This window comes from Colossoma macropomum, unplaced genomic scaffold (genome assembly GCF_904425465.1).
Source record: "Colossoma macropomum unplaced genomic scaffold, Colossoma_macropomum, whole genome shotgun sequence".
Classification (NCBI taxonomy): Eukaryota; Metazoa; Chordata; class Actinopteri; order Characiformes; family Serrasalmidae; genus Colossoma; species Colossoma macropomum.
The window spans coordinates 37,751,743-37,764,185 of record NW_023494791.1 but is presented as its reverse complement, the minus strand read 5'-3'; the positions used below and the strand labels follow the sequence as shown (position 1 = coordinate 37,764,185).

Genomic DNA, 12,443 nt, shown 5'->3' with positions numbered 1-12,443 from the left:
AACGGCCTTCAGGACTCACACAGCCTCACAGTGTGTGTTTGTGTGTGTGTGTGTGTGTGTGTGTGTGGCGAGAGTCCTTTGTGGTTGTGGTTGATTCTGTGTGTGCAGACAGAAAGGGGTCTCACTGTAGACCTGTGTGGGAAAGAGAAGAATAAGAGAGCAAGAGAGAGAATGAGAAAGTGAACGAGTGCAGCCAGACGATCGTAATCAATCCTCCTGCATGTGGTGGAAGGGCTCGTTTGTCTTGCCTTGTTTTTCTGCCTTTCCATCCTCTTTCTTCTCCCTCGTTTTCTGCGAGAGCGTGTGATCGTGCCTTTCTCTGGAGTTTCATCATTCTGAACAGTGAGAGCTTAAAAAAGGGCAGAAAGAAAAGAGCAGGTCTGCTGTCTGCTGCCGCTGGAGTGAGTGAGTCAGGGAGAGTGTGTGTGTGTGCGCGTGTGTGTGTGTGTGTTTTCTATACTATCTATACTTATAAAAATCTATTGAATAATTAATACAAAGCTGTAAAAAACACGAACAGAGCTGTGGATGATTCTAAAACGACTGCATGCACTTAAAATAAAAATAATATCCATAATGGCCTGTAATTCTAGAGTGGAAATCTCACTTTAATTCTTTGTATGTTTTGAACAGTAGGGGCTGTGTAAGGGTCCTCACTCTCATTACTATACAGCGTATTTTTAAGGCTGGTTTATATTTGTGCATCTGAGGACATGCGGGGGCGTCGCGCTCACACGTTTGTATAGATGTCTGTTAGTATACCTGCACTTAATGTGAACACAGGGCCGCAACTAGGATAAGCATTTTAGTGAGGCCATCAACTTTACACAGTGCACAAACCTCACTGCCCAATATATTTACTATGCTAAGTGCTAATTTCTGATCTACCTTATGTTTATCGCAATACTACTGTTTTTTTTTTACCTGTAACTTTATTTCCCTCCACTCTTCCACAGACTGCTACTACTGTTCCATAAACTGCTTTGAGTCCAGTTGGACTCCAGACTAAAATTCTTTCACTTTGAATGACCCTATACCGTAATCACGTTTATTTTTATTCAAATAAATGATTGAACACTCCTATCAAAACAATCATAACACCACCGAAACTCTGCTAAATGTTTTTGGGAGTGACAGTTTTAGCAAATTTTGGGCATAACTCAAAAATGCTAGCTAGTATATGGTTAGCAAACACAGCTTTGAGCAGTCATACACTCACAAAATCAGAAAACTGTTATTGAAACAACTGTATTAGTATAGTATGTAGTAGCTTCTAGTAGTTAAATGTCCTCAACTCAAGTCCTATTTTTGCAAGGGGGGGGCGGGGGTACTGTTACTTTTTGACAATGCTTTTTAACAATACTTTCACGCCTGCATGGGTTTAGATTACTCTACACACCTCTGCTGCAGACAGTCTGGAGAGACTGTAGTAAAGAGAGAGAGAATAAAGGAAGTGATGGAGGGGTTTTTGAGTGGTTTTGGGGTCAGACAGGAACAGGATGCCCTTTCTACCTCACAATGCTGTGCCGGTTCCTAACAGTGCAGAGAGAGCGAGAGCGAGTGAAAGAACGAAAGAAAGAATGAGAGAGAAAGAGAAAGTCCCTGCGAGGGCTGCTGCCCTTTGTAAACACCTACTATTTACACAGAGCAGGGTGCACCGTGTGTAACCATGTAACTCATGCCGCCTCCATGTGCTAAGAAATTTGTCATAGATATTGTATAAGTTGCGCATAAACCTGCTTTCAGGTTGTATTTAAAAAGGTGAAGGTCAGAAGCAATTTTTATCCTAGACTCTCTGACCTGTTACTGACCGTCACTCTTACTTCACTTTCAGTGGCAGCTGACATTAGGTAGTCACCAGTTCGGCCATAGACATTTCTTTACAGCTTCAACAATTAGTTGCATAGATAAAAAGGATAGTTACAGTTCTAGAGTACTTGGCAAACACATACAGATCAGGTGACAAATTAAAGGAAAGACAGACATAACGGGCAAGATTCATAAAATCAGATTTATCACGGCGTCAAGAGCAAATAGTATGGCGATAACATGTTTGCTCATTCACTAGCGTGTTTCACTGCTTGTGTGAAGTGAGGCGTGGCTGCACTTTTCCTTCATTTACATGCGCTGGTAGCCTTTCATAAGTCAACACAATCTATCACGGGTGCTGGCATTTGAACTGTGCACTGATAACAAGCTGGATGGTTCCTCTCCTCTTCAGCCCAGAGGACACGGTATCTATGATTTCCTAAAATAATTAAAAATTTTGATTTGTTGAACCACAGGACACTTTTCCACTTCACCTCAGTCCATCTTTAAAAAGCTCGGGCCCAGAGAAGGCGGCGGCATTTCTGGATCCTCTTTATATATGGTTTTTTTTTTGCATGGTAGAGTTTTAACTTGCATTTGTGGATTCAGTGACAAACTGTTCACAGACAGTGGTTTTCAGAAGTGTTCCTGAGCCCATGCAGTGATTTCCACTATCATCACTTAGTCATCACTTTTTTGGGAACAGGGTTGTATTTTTCAATTTACAACAGATTCAATTTAGACAAGTGAAATTATGTTTTTACTAGTAATTTCCTACCAGTCAAAACTGATTTTTTGCTAGCTGAAATGTGGCATCTACTAGTGGAATTTCAATTAAATGTTAAATGCTTAACTTTGTTTCTTGATTAAAAGTTTATTGGTTTGCTCTGCCTGTGCACTGCAGCTCCCAGTAATACCTGAATGTGTGTTCTTTTTCATCTTGCCTGATTTTGACAGTCGACCCCTGTTTGTGTTACATTTGCTGTCCTATTTTTATGTCTGCCATATCCTTTTCTGTTGTGCATGTTTTGCTGCAACTTTACACAACAGTTTGCTATTATTTACCAGCACTTCTTGTCTTAAATTTAGAGCTCTGATTATGTTTTGTGTCTTTATTTTCATTTCTATCTTCTTATCTATTTTAGCAGTCAAACTGAACTTTACCTGGCATGCATCTATGACCACATTTACATGTGGATTTTGCCTTGGAAAATACCCCAGTGTTAAAAGGACACAGGTGCGCTATTTACCACCGTGGTGACCTTATGAGTAGATCTTATTTACCTTGCCGCACCGTACTTTGAGTGGTGTAGCAGTGTTACCACTAAGTTTTATGAATCTGGCCCAAAATGTCTTAGTAGGCTTGTGATATTGTGTGAAATGGACCATCATAATGCAAACATCTTTTAAGCCCCTGTTTTTATATTTCATGAAGAAAGGTGCTCCGTAAGTGGAAGGCTGCGGCACACCTTTATCAGTTTAACAGGCATATCAGGGCTGATTAAAGACTGATAGGGCACAGTAAAAGAATCTGATCATCAGACCAATATAATCCTGTGTATCTTAAAGCTGGCATGTCTTTTGGGTTTTGGGCCACCATGACCCACCCAAACAGCTACAATGCACCTTGTCATAGATTCTGTAAGTCTCCTGAACTGTACAGGAACATTCTTCCAAAAGATATTTCCTCAGTTGGTGTTTTGATGATCCCAGGACAACAATGTTGCATCACAGAGTAAAGTTGATCAGTCAGACTAACTTAGTATTGGTTTGCAATAACAAGGTGGACCTAGACGATGTCAGCAAAATGCCCCATAGCTTAAATGCCCCCACCAAGCTACCGGACCCCCTCACAAGTGTCAAGCACTCAGGGCTGTACTGATTTCTGGCTGTACGCCACACATGCATTCGCCCACTAGTGTAGAATATGGTGAAAGATGACTCATTTGACTACATCATTTTTTTCCACATCAGTCTATTGTTTTTCAAAGTTGAGCTCTCAAATCTGCATATGCTTTTCTGGTTTTCCAGAAGTTTTGTCTTGCACCACTGCACAAGCATCGCGCTCACTGAATGTGCACTTTCAACCACAATTTCTCGCCCTGTTTATTGATGTCTTTCCCGTAGATCTAAATGCAGGTGCCACTTTATTCTCTGCTCCATATGTTTACTTAAGGCAAACTGCCAAACTTCTCTAAAACCTACATGTCCCCAAACTTCTGGTTGTCAGTTTATAAGTGTGTGTTGATGTGCATGTCGTGGCACAACTGCTTTTTCCATGATGTTACGACCTTCGACCTCAGGCTTAACCACTGTGTTACGACATGGGACTGACCCTGTTTAACATCGGGGAATTCTGTTGTGTGACGACAGAGTGCCCTTTGATCTGGTCAAGAGACGTGTGTGTGTGCGTGTTTGTAGGAGTGCAACCATTGCATTTTTACTCTGAGTACAAGTGTGTGCACTTACGTTTACACTCAGGTTTCAGTCTACATTCACATTTATGTACAGGTTCAAGTTTCTTTTACTTCTTTGATATCAACAAACCATAAAAAGATGGCAAAAATTTTGAGTTACCTTTGAAAAAAATGACTGCATGAACAGTATCAACTTCTCATCAAATGGAAACATGATACAGTGTCTCCTACACACTTAAAATTATGGTTCTTCAAGGGTTCTTTAGTAAAGAAAATGGTTCTATATGGAACCATGAACACTCAAATAACCCTTTGCATGATTAAAGAGTTCTTTGCATCATGAAAGTTTCTTCAGATTGATGGAGAATGTGCTGTAGATGATTCTATATAAAATCTTTTTGAAAAGGGTTCTATGTGGTACCGAAAAGCGTTCTTCTATTGTTACAGGCTTCAAATGGTAACAATAGAAGTACCCTTTTTGGTGGTATAATGAACCCCTTTCAACAAGGTTCTATGCAGAATCATCTACAACACATTCTGCATCAATCTGAAGAACCATAATAACTTTTCAAGAATGTTCTCCTCGTTCACACTGTTCTAGAATTTTCCTCATACTGTTGTGGAATGTTCTCCACCAGTTACAGTATTCAAGAATGTTCTCCTCAAATTCACGCTCTAACATTGATGGAGAATGTGTTGTAGATGATTCTATAAAGAACCTTTTTGAAAAGGGTTCTATATGGCGCCAAAAAGAGTTCTATTGTTACAGGCTTGGAATTGTAACAAAAGAAGAACCCTTTTTGGTGCTATAAGGAACTCTTTTCAGAAAGGTTCTATATAGAATCATCTACAGCACATTCTCCGTCAATCTGAAGAGCCATACTAACTCTTCAAGAATGTTCTCCTCGTTCACACTGTTCTAGAATTTTCTTTATACTGTTGCGGAATGTTCTCCACCAGATGCATTATTCAAGAACGTTCTCCTCAAATTCACACTAACAGATTGATCTAGAATGTGCTATAGATGATTCTATATAGAACGCTTTTAAAAACGGTTCTATGTGGCACCAAAAAGGGTTCTTCAAGCTTGAAATTCTAGCAATAGAAGAACGCTTTCTTAGTGCTTTTCAAAAAGGTTCTATACAGAATTATGTACGCACATTCTCCCTCAATCTGAAGAACCGTCTAAAGATGCGATGAACTCTTTAATCATGCAAAGGGTTCTCTATAGAACCATTTTCTTTACTAAAGAACCCATGAAGAAGCATCTTTTTTCAAAGTTTTGAATCCATACTCTTAAAGGAATTTCTCTGCCTGGTTTAATAAGCTACGGCCATCAAAAAATGTATATTAAATTTCACATTTTTTTTGTTGCCGGCAATAAGTGTGACTTCTAAAGGTTAAGGCACTGTTGAAGGATCTGAGGGAGACAAAAAAAAGTCCAAAAGATTCTCCACAGTTAATCTTGAAACAAGGGAAAAGTGGCAGTGATGCAGTACTGCTTTGGGAATTGAACTGAAAAGATGAATCCTGTATATTTTACCCACTTCACCCTTTCCAGTGTAACTGAAGGGGAACGGCTGCTGATGTGCAGTTTTATATCATGACTCGCAGTGAAGCGTCTGAGCGTGCAGACGTTGTACACATGCTATCTTAAATAAACAAGCAGAAGTGAGTGTCCAGACAGCGCAAACACTCTAGAAGACAGCGCAGCAGCTTCGTTTGCTTTTCAAACACCTCACGAGAGCGGGCCGAGAGTAGTGGGACGGTTTCAGGGGAGGAGAAATAGAAAGAGGACAGGAAAAAACAAAGCTAATCATATAGAGCTTAATTTTAGAAGCAGAAAAAGAGACAAGCGGTCTTTCAGAAAGAAGAAGTGCGGGTAGTCAGACTTTATTATAGCTTATCTAGAAACCGTGTGGTGAAATTCATTTGAAGTCAGGGTCACGATTAGATTTAGGTTTGGGGTTGAAAGCAAGTTTTGAATTGAAAAAGAGTAATTAGTTTAAAGTTAAATTTAAGTTTTGGGTTGAGATTAAGGTTATCGTTTTTGAAAATACGAGGTTTTCTTTCTGACAACAGCAAAGTGCAAATGTATGTGAATGTTAAGAGCGTGTAGAATGTTCTCCTCAAATTCACGCTCTTCTAGAATGTTTTCCTCATTCACACTGTTCCAAAATGTTCCTCGCAACATTTTACAATGTTCCACCATTCTAGAATGTTTACTCACAGTGTTTTATAGTATTTTCCTGATTCACACTGCTGTAGAATGTTGCTCACCCTTTGGAAGGCCGTTTAAGCTGTTCTAGAGCATTCTCCTCCATTCACACTGTACATTTTCAGCAGATTCATGCTGTTCTAGAATGTTCTGATCCCATTCACGTTATTCTGGAATGTTGTTCTCCATTCACACTGTTCCAGAATGTTCTTCGCACCATTCTACAATGTTCATTATCAGGGTTTTAGAATATTTATCTGATTCTCACTGTTGTAGAATATTCCTCACCCTGTTGAAGAATGTTCAGGCTGTTCTAGAGCATTCTCCCTGTTTACACTAGTACATTTCCACCTGATTCATGCATGTTCTGGAATATTCTTTGCCATTCACTGTGTTCTAGAATGTTCCCCTCCATTCACACTTCTCTAGAATTTTCTCCTCCCTTTCACCAAGTTCTAGAAACATGTTCTTCATTCACACGGTTCTAGAATGCTCTCCTCTATTCACACGGTTCTAGAATGTTCTCCTCCCATTCACACATTTCTAGAATGATGTCCTCTATTCACACTGTTCTAGAATGTTCCCCACCATTCATGCTGTTCTAGTATTTTCTCCTCCCTTTCACCAACTTTTAGAATTATGTTCTTCATTCGAACTGTTCTAGAATTTTCTTCTGTATTTACACAATTCTAGAATGTTCTCCTCTCATTTACGCTGTTCTAGAATGTTCTGTATTTATGCAGTTCTAGAATGTTCTCCTCCCATTCACACAGTTCTACAATGATGTCCTTCATTCACACTGTTCTAGAATGATGTTCTTTATTCAAACTGTTCTAGAATGTTCTCCTCATTTTGATTTGTCAGTTCTTTTTCTGAATATTTTAAGATTAACTTTTTTCTGCCCACAGTTTTGGGTCAGTGTGCTCTGGTCTTCACAGTGAGCGTGTGGTTTAGGGTGAGGGGCACCTTTAGCTGATGTTTAGTTGAATATTGAATGTAACTTTGTCAGCTGTATTAAATGAATTAGTCCTCTGGTTCTCTTGGTTCTCTTTCCCAGCCTGCACGATTATCACTATTGAAGCATTGTTTGCAATATAGCGTTATTAGAAAAGCATAAATGGCAGAGAACTCTTTCCTTTGGTTCGTGGTCCTTTGTTTTCAGCTGAGGATGTCCTGAATTTCAGGTTCATTCATTTTCTTTTACCAGTAAAGTATAAATTCATAAACTTGCACATTTTCTTCTCTCTATACTGGATATTTTTCCAGAGAATGCAGTCGGTGCACTCTGCCCTCGTGTTTCTATGGCAGTGAGTCAGGTTGCATGCTTTGATTTAACCTTAACCACCTGACGTAACTGAAAGATTTGTGGAGCCACAGATGAATAAGGTAGATTAAAGCTAGCTGTTAAGTAAAGGTTTAGTAAAGACTTGACACACAAACCTACACACAACTGGTGCAGCTGAGTCCTGTAAAGCGTCTGCAGTGCATCATCCACATCATCCAAATAAAGTGTTAATGTCTGGATGGCACAGAGTTTTTAAATAGAGTTGTTAAATAAAGAATAGAGTTTTAATTAATTTGGGAGGAAATATCAGGGGGGTTCCTCTATTTATTTAGTGTGTGTGTGTGTGTGTGTGTGTGTGTGTGTGTGTGTGTGTGTGTGAATATAAGATAATTAGCTTCTCAGGCTTACTGGAGTGTGTCCTTGTGTCCTTCCCTTCACACAGCTGAACAAAGCCAAACCCTGTTGAGTGTGTGTGTTTGCTCTTTTGCTCTCTCTCTCTCTCTCTCTCCACATTTATTCTTTATCTCTCTCTCTCTTCTTTTTCTATCTTCCCTCTTCCCTCTCTCCTCCTCTTTCTCTTTTTCTGTCTCTATCTCTCTCCACTCTCTTTCTCTCTCTCTCTCTCTATCCACATTTATTCTTTATCTCTCTCTTCTCTTTCTATCTCCCCTCTTCCTCCCTCCTCCTCTCTCTCTTTCTGTGTATGTCTCTCTCCACTCTTTCTCTCTTTCTCTCTCTATCCACATTTATTCTTTTCTCTTTCTATCTCCCCTCTTCCTCCCTCCTCCTCTCTCTCTTTTTCTGTCTCTATCTCTCTTTTTCTCTCTCTTTCTCTCCCTATCTCTCCCTCTCTATCCACATTTATTCTGTATCTCTCTCTCTTCTATCTCCCAACTTCCTCCCTCCTCCTCTCTTTCTTTCTGTCTCTATCTCTCTCCACTCTATTTCTCTTTCTCTCTATCCACATTTTTTCTTTATATCTGTCTTTTCTCTTTCCACCTTCCCTCCCTCCTTCTCTCTCTCTCTCTGTATCCACATTAATTCTTTATCTCTCTTTCTCTTATTTCTATCTTCCCTCTCTCCTTCTTTCTCTCTCTATCTCTCTCTCTCTCTCTCTCTCTCTCTCTGTCTCTATCCACATTTTTGCTTTATCTCTTTCTCTTCTATCTTCCCTCCCTCCTCCTGTTTTCTTTCTTAATGTCTCTCTTTCTCTCTCGTTTCTCTCTCTTTGTCTTTTCTTTCTATCTCAATCTATTTTGACTTTATTTCTATCCCTTTCCGCTCTCTCTCACTCTTACACACAAATTCTCTCTCCTCATCTCCCTCTCTCTTTCTCTCTCTCTCTCTTTCTCTCTCTCTCTCTCTCTCTCTCTCTCTTGCTCTTCTCTACCACCCTTCTTTCCTTGTCTTGCTTGCTCACCTCTTCTTTCTTTTCACTCTTTATCTCTCTCCATCTCCTTCTCTTTTTCTGTTCTGCTCTCCCTGTGCTATTTCTGTCATTCTGTGTGTGTGTGTGTGTGTGTGTGTGTGTGTGTGTGTGTGTGTGTGTGTGTGTGTCCGCACATACAAAAGTGTGTGTGTGTGTGTGTGTGTGTTTGTTATTGATGTTCCTGGGTTGATCTTCTCTCACCATGACCTACTTTGTGCGCTCTGACACGCCTAAACACACACACACACACACACACACACACACTCGCGACACCTGGCAGCTGGTGTGTGTGTGTAGTGATTACTCAGTGGGTTTTGCGTAAGTACACTGCCTTTGTAAAGGAGATTTTGTAGCATTGACAGGTGAGAGAGAGAGAGAGAGAGAGAGAGAGAGAAGAGAGAGAGAGAGAGAGAGAGAGAGAGAGACTGAAATAGTAATCCACGTTCGTCCTGGATGATTGTCCTGCCAAATTTTGTCACCCAGGTGGACTATGATGACCTCACACTTCATTGCCTGATTACTGTTGTGCTGTCTCAGGTCAGAATGAGGCTGGTCAGCTTTGCGTGTCCCAGCTTGATCTTCCTGCATCTGGTTAATGTTCCAACAGTCACACTAACACTGTATTACTGTATTTTATAGACACACTCTAGTAATCTATCAGCACTCGTAGTGTCAAAGTTAACATGCTTTAATGTTAACACATTTTCCTAGTTTGACCCTTTGAACTGTTAGTAGTGCTGCAGGCCTAGCCTAGCTGCTGTTTTGCTATGATAGAATCTGTGACCGCAAGGTTCTCATTCAAAAACGTCTTTTAAGTGGCTTTTAAAGTGATACCTCCAGCGCCTTCTGCTGACTACACTGGACGGTGCTCATGGATAAATCGACAAACTGGGTCATTCTACAGAAACGTCCCTTGTTTATCTATCCATCGGAGTCACTGTTGTTACCAATTCTCATTGGTGTTACACATAATAAAGGTAACACCAGTGACTTTTTTAATGAAAAATGCATTGTACAAAGTGGCTGCTACAAAATATCAAACCACATGTTGTCAGTCAGGAATATCCACTAAAATATGTAATTTAATCTGTTTGTTTTCTATCTTTTCCACAATTATCTAAGAATGAAGTAGGTCACACCTGTGACTTCAACTTAAAACTTCATATGAAATCATGAGCTAAATGGGAACATTTCTGATAGCTGAAAAGACACAGTGGACTTAATATGTGCTTTTCTTCATAGATCTTCAGAAAATAGTTCAACTGATGTCATCAGTGTTATTTTTATTTTAAAATAAGATTTTTTTTTTACGCAGTAAAACCAGTGACATGACTCCTGAGGACAACAATTTTCATTATATATTTTAGAATATATATTTTATAATATAATATAATATTTGTTTTCTTTGTCACTTAAATCATATATTTCATAGTCATGTATGGATTATTGCAGTTAAAATTGCCAAAAAACATTTTTTTTAATATAACTGATTTAAAAACCAGTATTGCTGAATTGATGGATAATTGTCAAAATAACTTAAAATGTTGAAACCCGAACATGTTTTTCAAATATATCTGTAAATGCTAAGGACACAAAAATGGACGTTTTCAAAGAATGATTTAACTAACAAAAGCAACATCAAAGTGGAACGCTGCAGTTCCCCTCGAGAGCCTCCACTGTTACAAGCATCCACAAATTGTATGAACGAGAGCGAGAGTCTACAGTCACGTTGGTCAAGTTACTGTTCAGGTTGAAAATAATGATAATTTATTGAAGGGAAAATAAGTTCTGATGAAGCTCATTTTGTCCGCTCATATAGTTACAATAGAACACAATACTTTTTAAAAGGAAAAATCTCTCGTTAGAGTCACATTTAAATTCATGTGACTTTTACATCAATCCAACTTGACACCTCAAACATTTGAGGTGAAGTTTCTGTGCCAAAAAATTAGAACAGACCTATTCCAATCCCCTCATCATAAAAAGAGTGTCCAGCATCTTTATACTTGAAAATTATCCTAAGGCAGCTTTACATTATGTTAATAATAAATAAACAGTGTATAATCTATTAATGAATAAGGGTACAGTGTAAAAAGAAATATATACAATAAGAATTAAAATTGAAAACACTTTTTCCATTTTAGTTTCATGTAAATGTCTCTTAAGCAGCAAAGTTCATGTAAGGCTACTGCTAATAGCTGAATTTACATGTGCTACTGTAGCCTGACTGGCTGTCGTGTGAAGAGTTTTTTTAAAGGTGTTAACCAGCCCTCATCACGCATTCATCAGAATGGCACACATGTACTGTAGAACGCCTTACAGGCACCCTGGGCTCAAAGGCCTTATGTTGAGGAGTGATGGGAGAGGTTAGCCTCTATTATTAACAACATTGACACTCTGTGGAAGCAGAAACCTCGTCCCATGTTTAATCTTACATGCTCGGAGCTCCTCAGATTACACGCTGCTACGAGGCGAACATGATGCTTTTATAAACAGTGCTGAAATATGTAACATGCTGAAGACTTGCTAATGTCTAACACTCTTGAGTCACATGCTAAGTGCAGTGAGAATGGATGTCACTTCATGGTGCTGGTTGCTCTTTATAATATGATGCTCTCTGTGCGCTGTGGTCTACTTTTACCCTAAGAAGTAAGGTTTTGCCAGTGATTACAAAAGCATGGTGCAATTTGATATCTGTCCTGTATAGACCTGATGCCAAAAAATCGGGACAGTAAGTAAAATGCAAATTAAAACAACTTAGACAGTACAAAGACAAGATATTTAATGTTTTATGTTATCAACTTTACCTTGTTTTTTGTAAATATATGTTCATTCTGAAATTGATGCCTGTAACACGTTCCAAAAAAGTTGGGACGGGGTAATTTAGGACTGGGAACATTGTGAAATGTGAAAATATCTTTAACAGAGGTTGCCTTGTCCTTTGTGAGCGAGGATGGGTCGAGGCTGCCACTGCCAAAAGTGCATCAGGAAAAAAATCTATTAGTTTAAAAATAATGTTCCCCACATTTTAGGTATTATTTCATCCTTTACAATGCTACATATCATCAAAAGATTCAGGGAATCAGAATAGCTCTCTGTGTGTAAAAGAAAAGGCCAAAAACCACAAATGATTGCCCATGACTTTCAACCCTTCAGAAGGCACTGTGTTACAAATCAGCATGTTTCTGTGATGTAAATCACGACACGGACTTGGGAAGACTTTGACAAACCGTTGTGAATAAACTATGTACATTGGAAGTGATGTGTCAACAACGTTCGGAAACA

General features: G+C 39.1%; 1 protein-coding gene across 1 annotated transcript in view; it reads left to right on the top strand.

Annotated features, from left to right (window-relative positions):
* The window catches only part of inpp4b (inositol polyphosphate-4-phosphatase type II B), a 413,125-nt gene that overhangs the window by 162,158 nt on the left and 238,524 nt on the right, over positions 1–12,443 (top strand). The gene's annotated exons all lie outside the window — the stretch shown is intronic.